The following is a 19,023-nucleotide window of genomic DNA, read 5'->3' as shown; positions in this document are numbered from 1 at the left end:
ATGACTTTCATCACCATATTGATCTGGACGCTGGCAGTGTTATGTCGAGGTTTGTGTCAGTCAAGATTACAAACGTTATTCACTCGTTATCTTTATGTGTGTTGTGAAGATATAAGGTTGTAAAAGTGTGTGTGATTTCTAATCTTTCTCTCTTGTCAGAATCTGTTGGGCAGGAGACAGTGACTCAAACTCCCTCAGAGCGGCTCTCTCAAACTGGACAATCAGTCACTGTAACCTGTAAAACTAGCAGTGATCCAGACTGCTGTTATGGTGATGGAAAACCCGCTCTGAGCTGGTACTTACAGAAACCTGGAGAAGCTCCTAAACTCCTGATTTATTATGCAAACACCCTCGAGTCAGGAACTCCATCTAGATTCAGTGGCAGTGGATCTAACAGTGATTTCACTCTGACCATCAGTGGAGTCCAGACTGAAGATGCTGGACATTATTACTGTCAGAGTTATCACAGTGGTTATGTGTTCACACAGTGATAAAGAGTCCGTCAGTGAAAAACCTCCGTCAGTCAGAGTCACAGTGACTGAACTGAAACTGCAGCTGCTCAAACACACACACACACACACACACACACACACACACAGAGGAAAAACACAGGAACTACACATGTGCTCAAAACTGACTTATGACTGAAATCATCTCTATTATGATCAGTCCTGTGACGAGTTTGACTCCAATATGCTCAGAGAAAGATCAGAGAAAAGTCTGTATATTAATATCAAATCAAACAAACAAAACTGCCACCATATGTTTCTGAGGTTTTTCAAGCAGCTTTATCTTTCCCTCGAAGTTTATCAAGATAATAATAAACATATCACTCATCATAACTGTTCTATCAAAACTACTGACTCTATCACTCATCTCAATGCATTGTTAATGATTATAGCAGTTTTAATACATTCTGATGACCTGTGACCTCTGGAATGACCTTTGACCTGTAATGAAGTTCACAGTGACATAGGCCCTGTCCCAAATGGCGCACTTCATGCAGACTTTCGGTCTCGTGGACTTGAATTGTGCATGCTCGCTGAGTCTACGAGTCCATAGGCCGTCCCATTCAGCATTTTACCGCTCTGAAGTGTGCTCAACAGTGCCCCCTTTGTACCCTCGAAGCGGTCTTCCACGAAGCCCACATAGAAGCAGGCTCCACGCACTTTAACTACCCAGGAATCCTTGCGAAAGGCCAATCAGACAACAGATGGGAGGAGATTTCACTCACGGATAATTGTTGACATGGCTGAGAAGAAAATATTACGTTTTTTATGACCTAAATGTACATTTCACCAGTTACCTACAGTTTATACAAACATTATGGTCATCGACCAGTGGTTGATGTCTCAAACATAATAATAGCGTGTTTAATAATACGATCACATTATGATTCATTAAATAAATAGAACCGAATGTCAGGGCTTTACCGAGTCATATGTAAACATAGTATGAATATTGAAACCTGTAAATTCATCCGAAACTCATGCACATTTTCATTATGTTTAAAAATTGTAATCTTAGTTCAAATGGAACATTATGTATTATTATGTACAACTGTATACATCATTTAAATAAGCATGATATATCTATTGTCTAATGCCCAGGTGATATGCACAATATCAAAATATAGAACTGTAAAATTAGGCTGTGTAGTTGACATGGAGATTAGACGTCGGAGCGCAAAAATGTGATTTCTCCTGTCCACCAACAACCAGACCGTTATTTCCGGCGTGCCGATCGAGTCTGTCCCAAAAATACCTCTCAATGCCCTCGTGGATTCGCGCCAAGGGCCCTATAAGTCTGCACTACATGACGTCACCAAAGTGTGGACTCTGAGGAAGTCCACAAGTCCAGAGTGTGCCATCTGGGACAGTGACATACTAGTGTAGCAACTCTGTCATTTGAATCATCAGAAAGCCTGAAGCTTCAGACACATGAATAAATGTTTATGACTCGTAACATGGAATAAATCTCCTAAACACTGTTATGATTTATGAGCATCATGTGTTGGAATCCTCACACAGATTTACATAGAGATGATTTGCATCGCAGCACATCGTGTGTGTGTGTGTGTGTGTGTGTGTGTGTGTGTGTGTGTGTGTGTGCTTCAGGAGGATTTATAACTCTGAGTTTGACACTGAGAATCTAAACCATCAGCAACCATGAGCTTCATCATCTTCATCTTCATCTGGATGTTCTCCAGCTGTTTCACAGGTGAGGAAATATGAAGTTAATCTGCACTATTTTAACTGATTAACAGTGCTTGAAATATTATCCAAATATGTCATTCTGAATGTTTATTTATTCTTCTTGATGTAGAATCAGTCGGTGAACCGACAGTCACTCAGACGCCTGCAGTGAAATCTGTTCAACTAAGAGACACATTTACTATATCCTGTAAAACCAGTCCTGAAGTCTATCAGGGTTGGGGTAATCAGCCTCTATCCTGGTACTTACAGAAACCTGGAGAAGCTCCTAAACTCCTGATTTATGCAAACACCCTCGAGTCAGGAACTCCATCTAGATTCAGTGGCAGTGGATCTAACAGTGATTTCACTCTGACCATCAGTGGAGTCCAGACTGAAGATGCTGGACATTATTACTGTCAGAGTTTCCATTACATCAACAGTAAACGTTTGTTCACACAGTGATAAAGAGTCGTACAAAAACCTCCGTCAGTCAGAGTCACAGTGACTGAACTGAAACTGCAGCTGCTCAAAGGAGGATCTGAAATAACATCGTCACACTTGCATCTGAAATAAAACCATCTAAATTAAACTGACACTCTGAATAATTATAGAGTTCAGAAAGAGATTTTGAGCTCTTATAGATCAGTGACACATTTGAGATCTGAGTGATTTCAGTTTGCCTAGTTGCCCCATTTTATTAATAATAGATCTTAATTTTCATAATACTCCATGGTTGTTTCATTTGACCATCCTAACCTTTAATTCCAAGTGACTATTTCAATTCCAGTTATTCTCGTGAACTTCAGGTTGAGCCACTGTAGTCACTTGGACTATTTTAACAATGTCTTTACTAACTTTTCTGGGCCGGCAGATGAAATTACCTAGAAGTCTAAGAAGGAGTGAGACAGCTCTCAGATTTCATCAAAAATATCGTAATATTTTTATTTAATATAAAATATATACGTATATTACTTAATATCTTTTAATTTTTGATTTTCTGCATTTTATATTTTATATATTCTTTATTCTAAACTGAATCACCACCATTTAAAATATGTTGAGCAGTTTAATAAGTCGATTGGTTTATTAAGTTCATCCCTCATAATTCAGATATTAACAGCATCATATAAACACATTCCTCAATTTCAGAGCTGATGATAATCATTTATATTAATATCTATGTGGAGGAATTAGCAATTAGCAATTTTATTCAAAAATTAAAGACCAGATTACCCAACAGGTGTCCTCCATCGAAAACAGCATATGCATATCACCATATTTATATAAATTTATTTTATTAACATTTAAAATTTAAGATGTTTATATGTGTGACTCTCAATCAAACTCAGTTATTCAGTGACTGACAGAGACTCGTGTGTGTGTGATGATCCTCATGTCTGTTCATAAACTGCAGGAACACACATGGATTTGGTGTAAAATTTGGGGATTAACAGCGACGTTTCACTCCAACTACAGTAAAAATATTCTCACAGCAGATATTCAGATTAATATACTAAAGTTGGTCTTGTAGATGTATTGAGAATTAAACTGAATGATATAATTTTTAACATTTTGTCGAAGGTCAAATATTATGAAAAAGACTGATTTTTTTTCACTTCAGTGATTGTGTTTTGTGTCTGTTAATGAGTGACTGTCTTCAGGGAAATGATGTGGAGTGTGTTTGCATATTGATCAGATCTTCAGTGTGTGAGAGTGTTTATAGTGCTGTGAGTTTAACACTTCATCACTGACACACACAACAATCTTCATCAACATGACCTTCATCATCATCTTCATCTGGACTCTCACAGCGTTTGCTCAAGGTTTGTGGAGCACAAGTTTGATATTAATTCATTTCTTCAAGTATATTGTCAAAGTTTTGAGTGTATTTTCTTCTTGTTGTGTTTCAGAGTGTAGAGGACAGATCACCGTCACTCAGAGTCCCTCAATAACAGCAGAACAACCAGGAGGAACTGTGAATATCAAATGTAAAACCAGCAGAGCTGTGTACAGGAATAGTAATGGGGTTGATTTTTTATTCTGGTACTCACAGAAACCTGGAGAAGCTCCTAAACTCCTGATTAGTTATGTAAACCGCCTCCAGTCAGGAACTCCATCTAGATTCAGTGGCAGTGGATCTTACAGTGATTTCACTCTGACCATCAGTGGAGTCCAGACTGAAGATGCTGGACATTATTACTGTCAGAGTTTATACTGGCCTGAGAGCATTCGGTGGTTCACACAGTGATAAAGAGTCGTACAAAAACCTCCGTCAGTCAGAGTCACAGTGACTGAACTGAAACTGCAGCTGCTCAAACACTTTCACACACACACACACACACACACACACACACACACACACACACACACACACACACACATGAACTACACATGTGCTCAAAACTGACTATGACTGAAATCATCTCTATCATGATCAGTCCTGTGACAGACGAGTTTGACTCTAATATTTTATTTATTTATTTATTTAGAAAAGGGACAATGTACATTAATTAACATTCATAAATGTAAATGTACCCAAATTAGCCCGAAGGCTAGTTTTCATTGGTAGTCCCTTTGCCGGATGTTATTAGGCTCTAAACTAGAAAAAAGAAAAAAGGTTAAACATTACAACAATACACTACAACAATCATAAATCTAGAACTTGTAAACACCTCTATAAAATACAATTAAGATACAAAAAGACAATATACACACAATAGAAAAAAAATTGTTATGAGTTAAATATGACTGATTAGGTCTATAATAAAATTAATAATAAGATTAATAATAATAATAATAATAGAGGAGCAGCATTAATGTTCACATTGTTGGTTATGAAGAAGCCATTTCTTAAGATTAAGCTTAAAAGAGTTAAATGTTGAGCACTCTCTAATTGAGTGAGGTACAGTATTCCACTGATGTGAAGCTCTGTGTGAGAAAACAGCTTGGCCAAACGATGTTTTCCTACGTGGAATTATACAATCCGCTCTAATTGCTCCTCTTGTAATTCTGTTTTCAATAGATTTAAATTTAATAAAATCAGCCAAAGGAGGAGGAGCCAAACCATGCATGATCTTATAAACTAAACAAACATTTTTAAAGTTGATTAGAATTTCCCAGTTAAACAAGTTATACTTATTTAAAATGTGACAATGATGAAAGCTGAATTGTTTTTTATCTAAAATTTTAAGTGCTTGTTTGTATAGTGATTCTAATGGTTTTAGGACTATAGAATGTGTATTTGACCAACTTGTCAAACAATATGTGACATGAGAAAGAATCATAGAGTGAAAATATATCTTTGCTGCCTCATTTGATAAACAATTTCTAATAAACCTAAAGTTAACCAAGTTAAATTTAATCTTTTTGCAAACTTTTTTTTATGTGAGTTTTAAAACCAAGACAGGAGTCCAGATGTACCCCTAAATATTTACATTCTGAAACGACCTGTAATCTTTCTCCTGAAATAAAAATGTCCTGCTTTATATCAGGCCTACGTCCTTTAGAAAAGAACATACAGACTGTTTTTGACACATTTAACCTCAGAAAACTCTGATTTAGCCAGGATGTAACTTTTACCATAACGTCTGTCAACTTTTTTGCAACCTCTTCTGCATTTTTACCATGTGTAAAAATGACTGTATCGTCAGCATACATTAGAATATTACATTGTTCACACTCCTTAGGTAAATCATTAATATACAAGCTAAAAAGAATTGGGCCCAGTATGGACCCTTGTGGAACATTCTGAGCACTAATATGCTCAGAATCAGAGAAAAGTCTGTATATTAATATAAAATCAACCAAACAAAACTGCCACCATATGTTTTTGAGCTTTTTCTAGCAGCTTTATCTTTCCCTCGAAGTTTATCAAGATAATAATAAACATATCACTCATCATAACTGTTCTATCAAAACTACTGACTCTATCACTCATCTCAATGCACTGTTAATGATTAAAGCAATTTTAATACATTCTGATGACCTGTGACCTCTGGAATGACCTTTGACCTGTAATGAAGTTCACAGTGACATAGGCCCTGTCCCAAATGGCGCACTTCATGCAGACTTTCGGTCTCGTGGACTTGAATTGCGCGTGCTCGTCCGTAGGCCGTCCCATTCAGCATTTTCCCCTTTGTACCCTTGAAGCGGTCTTCCACGAAGCCGCATAGAAGCAGGCTCCACGCACTTTAACTACCCAGGAATCCTTGCGAAAGGCCAATCAGACAACAGATGGGAGGAGATTTCACTCACGGATAATTGTTGACATGGCTGACAAGAAAATATTACGGTTTTTATGACCTAAATGTACATTTCACCAGTTACCTACAGTTTATACAAACATTATGGTCATCGACCAGTGGTTGATGTCTCAAACATAATAATAGCGTGTTTAATAATACGATCACATTATGATTCATTAAATAAATAGAACCGAATGTCAGGGCTTTACCGAGTCATATGTAAACATAGTATGAATATTGAAACCTGTAAATTCATCCGAAACGCATCCACATTTTCATTATGTTTAAAAATTGTAATCTTAGTTCAAATGGAACATTATGTATTATTATGTACAACTGTATGCATCATTTAAATAAGCATGATATATCTATTGTCTAATGCCCAGGTGATATGCACAATATCAAAATATAGAACTGTAAAATTAGGCTGTGTAGTTGACATGGAGATTAGACGTCGGAGCGCAAAAATGTGATTTCTCCTGTCCAACAACAACCAGACCGTTATTTCCGGCGTGCCGATCGAGTCTGTCCCAAAAATACCTCTCAATGCCCTCGTGGATTCGCGCCAAGGCCCTATAAGTCTGCACTACATGATGTCACCAAAGTGTGGACTCTGAGGAAGTCCACAAGTCCAGAGTGTGCCATCTGGGACAGTGACATACTAGTGTAGCAACTCTGTCATTTGAATCATCAGAAAGCCTGAAGCTTCAGACACATGAATAAATGTTTATGACTCGTAACATGGAATAAATCTCCTAAACACTGTTATGATTTATGAGCATCATGTGTTGGAATCCTCACACAGATTTACATAGAGATGATTTGCATCGCAGCACATCGTGTGTGTGTGTGTGTGTGTGTGTGTGTGTGTGTGTGTGTGTGTGTGTGCTTCAGGAGGATTTATAACTCTGAGTTTGACACTGAGAATCTAAACCATCAGCAACCATGAGCTTCATCATCTTCATCTTCATCTGGATGTTCTCCAGCTGTTTCACAGGTGAGGAAATATGAAGTTAAACTGCACTATTTTAACTGATGAACAGTGCTTGAAATATTATCCAAATATGTCATTCTGAATGTTTATTTATTCTTCTTGATGTAGAATCAGTCGGTGAACCGACAGTCACTCAGACGCCTGCAGTGAAATCTGTTCAACTAGGAGACACATTTACTATATCCTGTAAAACCAGTCCTGAAGTCTATCAGGGTTGGGGTAATCAGCCTCTATCCTGGTACTTACAGAAACCTGGAGAAGCTCCTAAACTCCTGATTTATGCAAACACCCTCGAGTCAGGAACTCCATCTAGATTCAGTGGCAGTGGATCTAACAGTGATTTCACTCTGACCATCAGTGGAGTCCAGACTGAAGATGCTGGACATTATTACTGTCAGAGTTTTCCACAGTGGTAATGTGTTCACACAGTGATAAAGAGTCGTACAAAAACCTCCGTCAGTCAGAGTCACAGTGACTGAACTGAAACTGCAGCTGCTCAAAGGAGGATCTGAAATAACATCGTCACACTTGCATCTGAAATAAAACCATCTAAATTAAACTGACACTCTGAATAATTATAGAGTTCAGAAAGAGATTTTGAGCTCTTATAGATCAGTGACACATTTGAGATCTGAGTGATTTCAGTTTGCCCTAGTTGCCTCCTTTTATTAATAATAGATCTTAATTTTCATAATACTCCATGGTTGTTTCATTTGACCATCCTAACCTTTAATTCCAAGTGACTATTTCAATTCCAGTTATTCTCGTCGCTTGATAAACTTCAGGTTGAGCCACTGTAGTCACTTGGACTATTTTAACAATGTCTTTACTAACTTTTCTGGGCCGGCAGATGAAATTACCTAGAAGCCTAAGAAGGAGTGAGACAGCTCTCAGATTTCATCAAAAATATCGTAATATTTTTATTTAATATAAAATATATACGTATATTACTTAATATCTTTTAATTTTTGATTTTCTGCATTTAATATTTCATATATTCTTTATTCTAAACTGAATCACCACCATTTAAAATATGTTGAGCAGTTTAATAAGTCGATTGATTTATTAAGTTCATCCCTCATAATGCAGATATTAACAGCATCATATAAACACATCCCTCAACTTCAGAGCTGATGATAATAATTTATATTAATATCAATGTGGAGGAATTAGCCATTAGCAATTTTATTCAAAAATTAAAGACCAGATTACCCAACAGGTGTCATCCATCGAAAACAGCACATGCATATCACCATATTTATATTAACATTTAAAATTTAAGATGTTTATATGTGTGATTGACAATCAAACTCAGTTATTCAGTGACTGACAGAGACTCGTGTGTGTGATGATCCTCATGTCTGTTCATAAACTGCAGGAACACACATGGATTTGGTGTAAAATTTGGGGATTAACAGCGACGTTTCACTCCAACTACAGTAAAAAAATATTCTCAAAGTCTCACAGCAGATATTCAGATTAATATGATAAAGTTGGTATTGTAGATGTATTGAGAATTAAACTGAATGATATAATTTTTAACATTTTGTCGAAGGTCAAATATTATGAAAAAGACTGATTTGTTTCACTTCAGTGATTGTGTTTTGTGTCTGTTAATGAGTGACTGTCTTCAGGTAAATGATGTGGAGTGTGTTTGCATATTGATCAGATCTTCAGTGTGTGAGAGTGTTTATAGTGCTGTGAGTTTAACACTTCATCACTGACACACACAACAATCTTCATCAACATGACCTTCATCATCATCTTCATCTGGACTCTCACAGCGTTTGCTCAAGGTTTGTGGAGCACAAGTTTGATATTAATTCATTTCTTCAAGTATATTGTCAAAGTTTTGAGTGTATTTTCTTCTTGTTGTGTTTCAGAGTGTAGAGGACAGATCACCGTCACTCAGAGTCCCTCAATAACAGCAGAACAACCAGGAGGAACTGTGAATATCAAATGTAAAACCAGCAGAGCTGTGTTCAGGAATAGTAATGGGGTTGATTTTTTATTCTGGTACTCACAGAAACCTGGAGAAGCTCCTAAACTCCTGATTAGTTATGTAAACCGCCTCCAGTCAGGAACTCCATCTAGATTCAGTGGCAGTGGATCTTACAGTGATTTCACTCTGACCATCAGTGGAGTCCAGACTGAAGATGCTGGACATTATTACTGTCAGAGTTTATACTGGCCTGAGAGCATTCAGTGGTTCACACAGTGATAAAGAGTCGTACAAAAACCTCCGTCAGTCAGAGTCACAGTGACTGAACTGAAACTGCAGCTGCTCAAACACTTTCACACACACACACACACACACACACACACACACACACACACACACACACGAACTACACATGTGCTCAAAACTGACTATGACTGAAATCATCTCTATCATGATCAGTCCTGTGACAGACGAGTTTGACTCTAATATTTTATTTATTTATTTATTTAGAAAAGGGACAATGTACATTAATTAACATTCATAAATGTAAATGTACCCAAATTAGCCCGAAGGCTAGTTTTCATTGGTAGTCCCTTTGCCGGATGTTATTAGGCTCTAAACTAGAAAAAAGAAAAAAGGTTAAACATTACAACAATACACTACAACAATCATAAATCTAGAACTTGTAAACACCTCTATAAAATACAATTAAGATACAAAAAGACAATATACACACAATAGAAAAAAAATTGTTATGAGTTAAATATGACTGATTAGGTCTATAATAAAATTAATAATAAGATTAATAATAATAATAATAATAATAGAGGAGCAGCATTAATGTTCACATTGTTGGTTATGAAGAAGCCATTTCTTAAGATTAAGCTTAAAAGAGTTAAATGTTGAGCACTCTCTAATTGAGTGAGGTACAGTATTCCACTGATGTGAAGCTCTGTGTGAGAAAACAGCTTGGCCAAACGATGTTTTCCTACGTGGAATTATAAAATCCGCTCTAATTGCTCCTCTTGTAATTCTGTTTTCAATAGATTTAAATTTAATAAAATCAGCCAAAGGAGGAGGAGCCAAACCATGCATGATCTTATAAACTAAACAAACATTTTTAAAGTTGATTAGAATTTCCCAGTTAAACAAGTTATACTTATTTAAAATGTGACAATGATGAAAGCTGAATTGTTTTTTATCTAAAATTTTAAGTGCTTGTTTGTATAGTGATTCTAATGGTTTTAGGACTATAGAATGTGTATTTGACCAACTTGTCAAACAATATGTGACATGAGAAAGAATCATAGAGTGAAAATATATCTTTGCTGCCTCATTTGATAAACAATTTCTAATAAACCTAAAGTTAACCAAGTTAAATTTAATCTTTTTGCAAACTTTGTTTATGTGAGTTTTAAAACCAAGACAGGAGTCCAGATGTACCCCTAAATATTTACATTCTGAAACGACCTGTAATCTTTCTCCTGAAATAAAAATGTCCTGCTTTATATCAGGCCTACGTCCTTTAGAAAAGAACATACAGACTGTTTTTGACACATTTAACCTCAGAAAACTCTGATTTAGCCAGGATGTAACTTTTACCATAACGTCTGTCAACTTTTTTGCAACCTCTTCTGCATTTTTACCATGTGTAAAAATGACTGTATCGTCAGCATACATTAGAATATTACATTGTTCACACTCCTTAGGTAAATCATTAATATACAAGCTAAAAAGAATTGGGCCCAGTATGGACCCTTGTGGAACATTCTGAGCACTAATATGCTCAGAATCAGAGAAAAGTCTGTATATTAATATAAAATCAACCAAACAAAACTGCTACCATATGTTTTTGAGCTTTTTCTAGCAGCTTTATCTTTCCCTCGAAGTTTATCAAGATAATAATAAAGATATCACTCATCATAACTGTTCTATCAAAACTACTGACTCTATCACTCATCTCAATGCATTGTTAATGATTAAAGCAATTTTAATACATTCTGATGACCTATGACCTCTGGAATGACCTTTGACCTGTAATGAAGTTAACAGTGACATAGGCCCTGTCCCAAATGGCGCACTTCATGCGGACTTTCGGTCTCGTGGACTTGAATTGCGCGTGCTCGTCCGTAGGCCGTCCCATTCAGCATTTTCCCCTTTGTACCCTTGAAGCGTTCTTACACGAAGCCCACATAGAAGCAGGCTCCACGCACTTTAACTACCCAGGAATCCTTGCGAAAGGCCAATCAGACAACAGATGGGAGGAGATTTCACTCACGGATAATTGTTGACATGGCTGAGAAGAAAATATTACGGTTTTTATGACCTAAATGTACATTTCACCAGTTACCTACAGTTTATACAAACATTATGGTCATCGACCAGTGGTTGATGTCTCAAACATAATAATAGCGTGTTTAATAATACGATCACATTATGATTCATTAAATAAATAGAACCGAATGTCAGGGCTTTACCGAGTCATATGTAAACATAGTATGAATATTGAAACCTGTAAATTCATCTGAAACTCATGCACATTTTCATTATGTTTAAAAATTGTAATCTTAGTTCAAATGGAACATTATGTATTATTATGTACAACTGTATACATCATTTAAATAAGCATGATATATCTATTGTCTAATGCCCAGGTGATATGCACAATATCAAAATATAGAACTGTAAAATTAGGCTGTGTAGTTGACATGGAGATTAGACGTCGGAGCGCAAAAATGTGATTTCTCCTGTCCAACAACAACCAGGCCGTTATTTCCGGCGTGCCGATCGAGTCTGTCCCAAAAATACCTCTCAATGCCCTCGTGGACTCGCGCCAAGGCCCTATAAGTCTGCACTACATGATGTCACCAAAGTGTGGACTCTGAGGAAGTCCACAAGTCCAGAGTGTGCCATCTGGGACAGTGACATACTAGTGTAGCAACTCTGTCATGTGAATCATCAGAAAGCCTGAAGCTTCAGACACATGAATAAATGTTTATGACTCGTAACATGGAATAAATCTCCTAAACACTGTTATGATTTATGAGCATCATGTGTTGGAATCCTCACACAGATTTACATAGAGATTTTTTGCATCGCAGCACATCGTGTGTGTGTGTGTGTGTGTGTGTGTGTGTGTGTGTGTGTGTGCGCGCTTCAGGAGGATTTATAACTCTGAGTTTGAACACTGAGAATCTAAACCATCAGCAACCATGAGCTTCATCATCTTCATCTTCATCTGGATGTTCTCCAGCTGTTTCACAGGTGAGGAAATATGAAGTTAATCTGCACTATTTTAACTGATTAACAGTGCTTGAAATATTATCCAAATATGTAATTCTGAATGTTTATTTATTCTTCTTGATGTAGAATCAGTCGGTGAACCGACAGTCACTCAGACGCCTGCAGTGAAATCTGTTCAACTAAGAGACACATTTACTATATCCTGTAAAACCAGTCCTGAAGTCTATCAGGGTTGGGGTAATCAGCCTCTATCCTGGTACTTACAGAAACCTGGAGAAGCTCCTAAACTCCTGATTTATTATGCAAACCGCCTCCAGTCAGGAACTCCATCTAGATTCAGTGGCAGTGGATCTAACAGTGATTTCACTCTGACCATCAGTGGAGTCCAGACTGAAGATGCTGGACATTATTACTGTCAGAGTTATCATGTCATCAACAGTAAAGCTGTGTTCACACAGTGATAAAGAGTCGTACAAAAACCTCCGTCAGTCAGAGTCACAGTGACTGAACTGAAACTGCAGCTGCTCAAACACTTTCTCACACACACACACACACACACACACACACACACACACACACACACACACACACACATCATTATATTAATATATATAATAATTTAATATATAATATATATATATATTATATTATAATATATTATATATTATATATATATATATATATTATATTAAATGAAAGTTTGAGCTTGGCCAGTCTATGACAGCTTTGATCATGATTTTTCATAAGTCATTTTTCTCCTGTTATTTTCAGTCATTTGTGAGGAAATTCAGTCGCGTTTGATCTTCACTTAGTGGATATTTTTCAATCTTTCACCATATTTTTGTTTTTCTGCATTTATGATTTATCCTCATTCTTCTTTCTAAACTGAATCACTGCATCATAAAGATGTTCTGCTCGATCAGTTTAATAATCTATCGATTTTTTAAAGTTCATCCTTCATATATTAACAGCATCACAAAACACTCTCAATTTCAGAGCAGATGAACATTTATATCATTTTAATTAATATCTTTACATAGAAATTTAGAAATTAAAGACCAGATTAGCAAACAGGTTCAGTCCACCATCCAAAAATAATAATAATTTCCTATTTATTTTATATTTATTGTGTAATTTAACAGTGCTATATATAACAGCTTTATCAAACACTGGATCAATATCAACATTTCATACTGATGTTTTTTTGTGTGCAGTTTAACACATCCATGTATAGTAAAATGTATTTATAGTTATTTTTTTTATATTAAAGATTAAAGTTTGTTTATGTGTGAATAGTGTGGGTTGTGATGAGCCAACATGTAACTCATAAAGATTAAATCTTATTAACAAACTGACTAATGAATCCATAAGCACAGGAGAAACTGTTCCAGTTCAGAGCGTTTCAGTTGAAGATCTCATTTGCATTGTCAGGTTTAGTGATTGTGATGGTCTCAGAATAGAGCAGCTCGTCTCCAGTGACCATGTTCAAACCCCAAGAGCTTCATTTCACATTTACTGCTGAATGCAGCTGTTCTCAACTATTACAATTAGGGGTGTAACGAGACCCTTATGTCACCATCCTGAACTCACAATACCATATTATTGCCATACTCCATCAAAATGGTCAATTTGGTTTAACATTGTGTGTGTAAATGAATAGGCTTGGACTTGGTGCTGATAACCCAATGCAGGACAATAGAGACACCAGAATAACAATATTCATGATTCTGAAGCTGAAAATACTGAATTATTTCAGACGAATATGCTTGATGTCTCTGACTAGATATATCTAAAATAATGTCGGCCACTTTTTACTGGTAACATCAGACATTTGGCATTATCAGGACCCACAAATATTCCCCCATTGCATTATTATACATTATATTCAACATTATATACAGTAGTTTAATGTAGTAGTGACACGAAAACCCTGTAAACTTCCTAAACTTTCATTTTGGGTGAATAATACGATACATATTGTCACTATCCACTGTAATTATTGTTCCACCCCTAATTCCAATCAATCAAAAGCCGCTGAAACTTTAGTGCAGGACTTTGAAGGAACGACACACTGATCAATGATGCAGTCCAACACAAATGTGCGCTTGCGTTCAGATGAAGCTTTATTGAATGAACAGCAATGGCAGCACATTGACAGACTGCTTCAGTATTGAGCTGTAAATCACGTGACGCTCAGATACGCTGGTCTTCACTGGAGAAACATCAGCACTCGGAGCTCTTGAGGAACGAGGCCTCGTGAGCAGCTCCGGCATGTGTTCCTCTGCAGACGAAGCGCTCTGCGGCTTCCCAGCGTGCTTTGCTGAGGCTCAGGACGCTGCTGCGACTGTAGAGACCGTCCCGCTCGCTCTCTGCGCTGGTCTGAACCCCCTCGGTGACCTCTGACCCGTCCAGCGTCCAGCTCACCGTCGCCCCCTGTGGAGAGTAAGAGCTGAGCAGGCAGAGCAGAGCGGGGGGGTCTCCAGAGATCAGCAGAGAAGAGGGAGACAGCAGAGACACGGAGGGAGACACGGAGGGACCCGCTGGACACACACACACACACACACACACACACACACACACACACACACACACTCATTAATGATCATTTGATTTTAAATACACAAGTTACATTTTTAAATGATCCACAGAATGAGTTTGAAAAACATTGTCCAAGTAAATTGATGGTTATATTGTGATGTCGTTATAAGATCTAGAAAACTAATTTAAATGATCATTTCAATATTAATTGTTTTTTGAAAATATTCTGCTATTCAGAAACTCACAATCATAAACATCAGCAAATTTGATAGTTTAAATGATTAATTTTCAAAAAGCTCTTCAACTGAGTTTATTTTTGTCTGATGATTATAAAAAAAATATTAATTTTGTCCGCATTATACAACTTTTGTTTCATGAGTTTAAAAAATGTATATAGACAAAATTATATATGAAGAAATTATTGAATAGATTTTAAAGTATCTGCAGTCAATACATGAAAGGAACTAAATGTTAGCAGTAATAAGATTTTAAATTATTCATGTAAAATGAAAAATGACATTTAAAATATAAATTATAGAATTTAATAAAAATGGGGGAAAACATACTCATTTGATTTTTTTTTTCAGAAGTTACAGAACATTTTAATCTCAATTATTTTTTTTTAAATATATTGTCCACATGAAAATGTATTAATATATTGTGATTTCTTCATAAATAATCATTTAAATATTAATTGTATTTTAAAAAATATTCTTCAATTTCAATAAATCGTAATTTTCAGCAAAGTTTCAACTATACCTTTTTTTTTAAATCCTCTGTTTAGACACTTACAATCATAATCATCAGCAAACTTAACCTTTAAATTGTTGATTTTTAAAATGCTTATTAACTAAATTTCTCTTTGTCTGATGATGACGCTTACTCAATTATATTTATTTTGCCTATATTATTAAACTTTGGAGGCATTTAAAAACCCTTAATTGTTAAATTTACTATTAATTATAGACAGAATTACATACATCAAGGAATAATTGAATATATCGTAAAATACTGCCATCCATAGATTAAAATACAGTCAAATGTTACCAATAAGTTAAATTATTCAAGTGAAATAAAAAAGACATTTAAAAACAATATGAAATATAAAACTTAAGTAGATTATGAAATAAATGATAAATTGCTTTTCAAAAACACATTTTTTATAATAAATGAATTATTTTGTTGACAAATATTTGCTGAAATAATCTAAAATAAAATAAAATGGGTTAATTAAAATATCATACATTTTTATAGATAATTAAAGAAAGACTTACTGATCGTCAGTTTAGTTCCTCCACCGAAAGTGTACCACAGTGTTTCATTCTAGTGAAAGAGTCGTACAAAAACCTCCGTCACACTCAAATGAACACACACTCCAGCAGAGAAAGAGACGAACAACACACACACACACACACACACACACACACACACACACACACACACACACACTGATATGAGACTCAACATCAGGATTATTGAACTGTCTCATCATCTCTAAATGTCTCTTAATGCATGAAAACTATTAAATCTAAATAAATAATATAATCAGAAAGACTCTGTACTGGTCTTTACACATCTTAACTGGGAGTTTCTAAATGATCATGTGTTTCTCAAAGCATTTTAATAAGTGTTGATGACCTGTGACCTCTGGAATGACCTTTGCCCTCTCATGGAGTTCACAGTGAAATACTTGTTTCTTTTAGTGATGAAACTGTCATTTGATTGATCAGAAAGTCTGAACTCTGAACCAGAGACTCGTGCAGAATAAAGAAGAAATGATTTCTAAACTCCTACAGAAGTGAAAACACACTCCACTGGATCATGAGAATAAAACACATTAAAGGCCACAAAACTGGATCAGTTTCTTCTGCATGTGTTCATTTTCATGTGTGTTTTCCTCCAGCTGGTTTTTGCTCAGAGAGTCACTTTGCATCGGCACGTGTTTCAGCTCTCCGAGTGTTTATAGCCTTCAGACTCACACACTTTATAACACACTGCTGTTTACCACGGTACAAACCCAACACACACCATGAATCTCTTCAGCAGCTTCATCTGGATTCTGACCGCTTTTATTCCAGGTAACAGAAGTCAAAGCTTGTCATTTCTGAGTCTTTAATGTTCATGTCATTTGATGAAACTCATATAATGTTGTTGTCAACAGCGTCCAGAGGAATCACTGTGACTCAGCCTGAAGTTGTGAATGTTTCTGAAGGACAAATCGCCACTATAGACTGTAAAACTGATACTGGGATAGATAGCTGGGGTTTAGCTTGGTATCAGCAGAAACATGGAGAAGCTCCTAAACTCATCATTTATGGTGTAGATGCTCGCTATGGCGGGAGTTTCAGTCGATTCAGTGGGAAAGGAGCACAAGGTGGAAAAGATTTCAGTTTGACCATCAGTGGAGTCCAGACTGAAGATGCTGCACATTATTACTGTCAGAGTTATCACAGTGGTGGTGTGTTCACACAGTGATAAAGAGTCGTACAAAAACCTCCGTCAGTCAGAGTCACAGTGACTGAACTGAAACTGCAGATGCTCACACACACACACACACACACACACACACACAACAGTGAAGAAACGACTCAATATGATTTTATTGAACATCACTTTCTGGAGCTTCATCAGTTTTTAACATTTTTGATTGTGATTTTTCATAAGTCATATTTGTCTCATGTTTCCTATTACATCCTTCATGTAGAAATTCAGTCACTTTGATTTTCACTTCAGTGGATATTTTTCAATCCTTCACCACATTTATTTTTTAGATTTTCTGCATTTATGATTTAATATATTCTTCTTTCTAAACTGAATCACCAGCATCTTAAATATGTTGATCAGTTTAATAAGTCTATTGATTTATTAAGTTCATCCCTCATAATGCAGATATTAACAGCATCATATAAACACATCTTTCAACTTCAGAGATGATGATAATAATTTATATTCATATCTATATGGAGGAATTAGCAATTATATTATATAGCAAAAATATTTAAAAATGAAAGACCAGATTACCCAACAGGTGTCCCTCATCAAACACAGCACATGCATTTCACCATATATTTTAAAATCTATTTCATAAAGATTTATAAAGGTCAACATGTTTATATCATGTGTGACTCAATCAGACTCAGTTATTCAGTGACTGACAGAGACTCGTGTGTGTGATGATCCTCATGTCTGTTCATAAACTGCAGGAACACACATGGATTTGGTTTTTGGGGATTAACAGCGACGTTTCACTCCAACTACAGTAAAAATATTCTCAAAGTCTCTATAATCCACTGAATAAAACTCTAGTTTTTTCTGCTGCTAGAGAAGCGACGGCCAGTGCTGCAAAGTTTCTGAAGTGACATTACATATAAATGCTGGATTCACTCCGCATGGGACAGAGATGTGACAATAACACATTAAATGTAAAGACTAACAGATTAATAGAAAAATACTCGTAGCAAAGTAGATTTAAAAATATATATTCCAATTATTGGTAAAAGTGATGACATGTAAATAATGTTAAATATCTCACTGTTGCTCAAGTTTAAATCTGGACTTTACTATAGAAAACCTTCAGTGATTTGAGTCTGGATCCGGATCTGCAGATATTCAGATTAATACTGAAGTTGGTCTAGATGTAATCAGAACTCAACTGAACATTTTGTAGAAGATTCGGTAACACTTTAAAATACGGATCCTTCGTTATTGAATAACTACACAGGAACAAATGAGTAACACAATATTAACAATCTAGTAACTACAATTAATTAACAAGTAACTCTGATTAACGAATTAGTAAGTAATAGCACACAGATTTAAGTGGTAGTTCACTATTAACTAATCAATAACTACTATGTTTTAATACTT

The 19,023-nt window shown here is 35.9% G+C and overlaps 1 gene segment (V, D, J or C); it reads left to right on the top strand.

The window, feature by feature from the left end:
• LOC308682376 (immunoglobulin kappa variable 1-8-like) lies at positions 1 to 491 on the top strand. The segment is given in 2 exons: positions 1 to 49; positions 160 to 491.
• Positions 492 to 19,023: the final 18,532 nt, after the last annotated feature.

This window comes from Scardinius erythrophthalmus (genome assembly GCF_964197995.2).
Source record: "Scardinius erythrophthalmus genome assembly, chromosome: 22".
NCBI lineage: Eukaryota > Metazoa > Chordata > Actinopteri > Cypriniformes > Leuciscidae > Scardinius > Scardinius erythrophthalmus.
This window is presented reverse-complemented; position numbering and strand designations above follow the sequence as displayed.